The following is a 5,596-nucleotide window of genomic DNA, read 5'->3' on the forward strand; positions in this document are numbered from 1 at the left end:
TTGGCCACTTGTTAAACCGCGCAAGTTAATCGATCCGTCGCTCTCCATAAACTCGTCGAAATAATTTATCGGCTGGCTGTATCGCGAACAACAGCTTACGAACGGATGGAAAATCGATAACCGAGTATCGAAAGTATCGGAGCCGGGCGGGCGAACGTTCCCCAACCATTCCCCGTCTCTTGGTGAACTTGGTATCAAACTGTGTCCTTCGAATCCGAGGCTTTTCGAAACACAAAATACGATAAACTCGTTTCTCGCGATCCATCCTTTCGTTCCTCGAATCGAGGAACGTCCTTCGAGCGGATTCAACGAGAGGACTCGACGGTGTCTCCACGATGAACTCTCCTTTCCCGCCCCTCGAAAATTTTGTTTCACCCTCGCCACTGGAATTTCGCGCTAATAAGGGTAATGGACTAGTGGTGCAAAAAGGGACTACTAGCGCAACTCGGACGGGGTATGAAACCGAGGTTGGTGAAACGACAGACTAGCAAGTCTATTTGGCTGATGGCGTAGGATTTAACAAGCCGGTTCGACCACGCGGATATTTTTCCACGTACATACGCGGAATAATATGCTCGAATAAGCCGACCGCGGCGGCGCGGAACAGGCAGAATAGGATGCCGGTGCTATGGTATTCTCGCTGGTGGAGACTATGGAGCGCGAGACCGCTCTTCACCCCCGAAAAGGGACGCAGCGAAGGGAGGAGGGAGAGGATGATGCGGCTCGAACCGATTTCGCGGATTTAATCTCGCTGCGAGTTCTCCTTCTCGCCGGAGGAATCATTTCTGGCCGGCGCGCAACACGCGTGAATAGAGATGGCAGCGGATTCCCCGTACCGGGTCAAACGAAACATTTTTTTTAATACCCATTAACCATTTGAAATGCCATTTACCCCGTGTAATAATTCTAAAAGCACCGGTTTCACGAGAGGTACTGGTCCATTCCGCCCCACCATCCCCGGTGCACGGGGATACACCCGTGCTTCTCCCTTCTTCTCCTTCTCTCGTTCCTCTCCCCTGGCTGGGACGCGAAATTGAGAATACAATGGCACGCGAACGAATGCACGAGCAGCGGCGAGCGCTTTTAGTCGCTCGAGTATTTAATCCTGGCGAAAATACCAGGTGAACGCGTATTGTTCCGATATGAGAGAGGGATACCGACGGTCTGTGTGCTCGCGTTAACGTACCACTGGAACATATCGAGACGCCGGCAAATTGTCAGTCGGCGTAGTAAATATAGTGTACATCTATGTATCTTTTGTTTCGTCCCCTCTTGCATTTCGATACGCAACATCGTATAAGGGATGGCCGCGATAAGCTAGATCGGATGAAACAATCTGTCAAGTTTTTCGCGATCATCGAGTTTTTAAAATAGTTTACTCCTGATTTCCACCTTGTTATCGTGATCAAGCTTGTACAATATTTTACGAGTAAAATTATAAGAATACTCGAATCTTATTGCCGCGTGATACACGATATTCTTCGATTATTATGAAAGCATTTCGAGCTCGACTGCGTTCAACACGGATCCTCGGTTTCGTGGGCGCTTTTTCGAGTTGCGCATCGCGATAAATCAACGACGGATCTCCTCCTCGTCGTTCGGTTATCGGAGTTATGAATCTGGCGCACGGTTCAAACTCGCGCCAACTTCCCTCGTATAAATTTTCTTTTCTCCTGCCGCGACAGCTTCCGCTCAACGATTCACCGCGCATTCAACGGAATCACGCCCAAGTCCATCACCATCGTTTCCGAGGATAGGGCGATTGTTCGAATTCCCTGCGATTCGAAGGAAAAAATTCATTTTTCTCTTCTGTGCATTTTAACTTTCTCTCTCTCGATTTTTCCCTCGCCTTTCAGCCAAATGTTAAACCGAGGCGTCGACTGCGTTCGGTAGAAACGTGATCGTGAAAATAGTCCGATCGATGATCTTCTCCGCAAAACTTCGCTCGCACGGAGGAAAAAATCGATCTCGATTTATTAAAAAAACCTCGCTCCGACTTCCATCCACCGATTGAAAATCGTCGAGGATCGTCTTTAGGAGACAACACCGCGTGGAAGCGCGGTTTTTTTTGTGGGGAAAAACCGATGCGGGCAAAGTTCGTCGCGTGAGCGATAAAATCGATATCTCTTAGGCGACGCGTTCGTTTTTCGCGCGACCCTGTTATTCCTCCACGATTCTGGCAAACTTTTCCCCTCCCCCCTCCGGAAAGACCCGACCCTCGCCATGGAAAAACTTTCGTTTTAAGCTGTTCGAACTGCAAACTGTCATCGGCTATTTACCGGCTGCGATCCTCCACGAGATCCCCGCTGAAAAATTTGTCGTAAAGTCGCCTAAGTGAACCCGAATCCCGGAAAAGAAGAGGAAGCGAAAATTTGCCACGTTTGCCAATTCTTTTCGTAATGAAATTTAGTACGCTATATAAATAATAACTAATTAATGGGAATAGATATTTAAAAGAATTTAAGAGAAAGAGAAAGAGAGAGAGAGAGAGAGAGAGAGAGAGAGAGAGAGAGAGAAAAAGAAACGAAGAAAAATTGATCAATCGGCGTATTAAGAATGAAGAAGTGTCAAGCCCGGATTTGGGCGGAAAAGCTTACAAACGAGTAACTTTCGAGGTTTGTCTAGCAGTCGCGAAAGTCTCTGAACCGACGAGTGCTGTGAATGAAAACAGCCGGGAGGTGTTATCACTGCGATATCGTTCCGGCGTAGCTTCAGGCTTGCACGCCGCGTACAAACACCGAACGTCATGAACTGTTTTCCCTTCGATTTACGCGGTGTGAAATCTGAATCGGATAACAACATTTTTCTTCGGTTAAAACCTTCCTTCGAGACGTCGAAGAAAAGAGAGAGAGAGAGAAAACAAAAACAGTTTAGCTTGAAAAACTTTGACGACGAAAATGATCGATGAGGACAAAGAACGACACACAGAATTCGTACAATTCTTCCCTCCCCACTAACTAACTCGCCTGACTCCGTCTCGATAATTATCCCGATGTAAGTGCTTTCTGCGCGGGATCCATTTAAATCGAACGATCGTCGGGATGCATGGACGACAAGCGAATCAACGGTGAATGAAATAGGACGAATACGGTGTCGAAGGGGAGGAGGAAGCTCTTCAAAAAAAGAAAAAAAAAACAAAATAAAAAAGGGATAGACAATTCTCATTGGACAGTGGAAATGGAGGAAAGCAGGGTCAGGGAAGGAAGGGTACACTGGCAAAAGATAGTTGGGAGATCAGCCCTCCCTCCCGAGGCGAATTTGCATTGTGGCCGGACGCCGTGTTTGAGCTGCACTGTAGTCTCTCGACTATCTGCATCTACATGCCCCCGATGTTCGCTGCACTTTAATCCTCGAGGAGAGACCCTCGTCGATACTCTCTCTATCTCTCTTTCTCTCTCACCGTACAGGGAATACGTACGTCGAAAATCGTTGCGTTGAATTAACGAACGAAATCGATAAAAATTGAACCTTGATCCTTGATCCTCGACGAGCTCCTCTCGAACGAGGCTGAAAATAGATGCATTTCGATGCAACGAATAAATCAAGAGCGGTGAAGAAAATCGAGAATCGGTGAAGAGAGTTGCACGCTTCTATCGAAAGGGGACCGGGGCGGAGAAATCTTATCACGACTTTCTGACATCGCGAAAGAATTATTAAAGTCGCGACTAGTGGTCGATATTTCGTGACCTGGTCTCGGGATATAATCGAGAAACGATGCTTCGAGGAGATATTTCCCCTAATTTTTATTCCTCGAATCTCCACCTTATATATCCAATGTAATCGTGATACGTTTCGAGAAATGTTGTATTAACCAGTTTTTTTTATCGAGTAACGTCGATAAAAGAAAAAAAGAAGAATACTCGAAGAAAGAATAGGAAGAATCGATTAGAGAGGAGCTCCTCCTTTATTAAAGGATATCGTTCGAATTTGTCGAACCGGTCTATTATAACCCAAGTAGCTAGATCCTCGTCAAATTTCTCCTCCACTAGGAAATTGTTGTCGAGCAAAGAGAGTCTGAGTATCAGAGAGACACGGATAAGACTCGACGGAGTAGCACGTCTGTATTTCGAACTATAACCTTCGTATCGCGAGACCGATTTCTAACTACAAAACTCTCCTTCATACTCTCTCGTCCAACTTCGACCGAAATTCCGAATTTCCGCCACCGCTCTTAAAACTCTCCACTCTCCGTACTCGAGCAATTTCCATTTTCCAAAATCCACTCGAAATCTAAACAGCTATCATTCCACGAACGTCATTCCTGTTTATAAGAGGCGAGACAAACGTTTCTTTCCTATTAACCGATAATTATTTAATTCCTCGGAATATTATTACATATTTATCACTTCGTGCAACGAGAGTCTAATTGCGCGCATTGTCGACCAGTTTGACCAACTTCTCTGACGGCAAACGTCAGGATTGAATCGAATAGCGCGATCGTATCGTCGTAGGGGGCGACGTCTGGGCAAGGAAAATCCAATCTTACGATGGAAGAGGAAATGGAAGGGCGTGGGAAGAGAGGAGACGGTCGCGTCTGAATGGGAAACGAATCACTCGGAAAAGTTTTTAGTCGCGTGCAGATCAGTCGACGCGAGAAACTTCTCGTTTATTCGGTATAATCCGTTCGAGAGGGAACGACGGCAGAGGCGAGTAAACTATCGAGTTTTCAGCGGAACCTTCGAAAACGAGTCGAGGAAGACTCGAAGGGATAAGGAACGAGAGAGAAAAAAAAGATACGAATTAAAGGGTGAAAAAAAAGAAAGAAAAAACAGCGAGAAAGGACGGAAGAGATATTAAACGCGCGTTATTTCTCTGAACTAAACTTTACTTTCGGCAAACAATTATGCGTCAAACTGGTAATTTCTGCCACGATGCAACGCATTACGATTACGACGGGAGGGATTAGAGAGAAGTTGAGAGAGAAGAGATGAGATAAAAGTCGTAAAATTTAACGGGAATCGCATTCAATCAGCGCTCGTTTGTGATCAAACGAACAGCTTTTCTCCTTTCGTTCAAACTTCCTTCGTTTACTACGTAATTTCGTGATTCTCCTTCTCTCTCTCTCTCTCTCTTTCGTCTAAGAGGTTCCAACTATCGTCGTCAACCGATCCCAAAGAACGAGTTTGAAAAAAAAAAAAAACTATTGTTCGCGATTTGGATCCTTTTCGAATCTTTCCCGTACGTTCATTCGCGTTCACTCGTAAAAATTCTTGCATATTGCGCTATGGGACGAAGTCCCTCCCTCCTCTCCCTCCCCATCCCTCTTTTTTCTTTCCCACGTGTAATACACCGCACAATTCATACGGGGCTTAGGATGTGCAGGAAGGGGGCGGCCACACGTTAATGCGTATATACGCGGATACTCGAATGGCCCCCTCAGACTCTAATTAACTCGGATATTGACCAGAGCGGCTTATATCAGCGTGTGTGCACATGCGGTGGGGCTTTTTGCTTCGCGCGCGTGTTCGGTCGCGGTACACAAACGACGGGGAAAGGGGAAAAAGCGGGCAAAAAGTGGCTCCAATTTATCAGACTCCTACGTTTTTATCGGTACGCCATTTTTACGTCCCTCTTCACAGTAGCGCGGGGGGAGGGC

General features: G+C 46.2%; 1 protein-coding gene across 1 annotated transcript in view; it reads right to left on the bottom strand.

Annotated features, from left to right (window-relative positions):
* LOC102675478 (Down syndrome cell adhesion molecule-like protein Dscam2) overlaps positions 1–5,596 on the bottom strand; it is a 105,893-nt gene that overhangs the window by 52,878 nt on the left and 47,419 nt on the right. The gene's annotated exons all lie outside the window — the stretch shown is intronic.

Source organism: Apis dorsata, unplaced genomic scaffold, assembly GCF_000469605.1.
Source record: "Apis dorsata unplaced genomic scaffold, Apis dorsata 1.3 scaffold_683, whole genome shotgun sequence".
Lineage (NCBI taxonomy): Eukaryota > Metazoa > Arthropoda > Insecta > Hymenoptera > Apidae > Apis > Apis dorsata.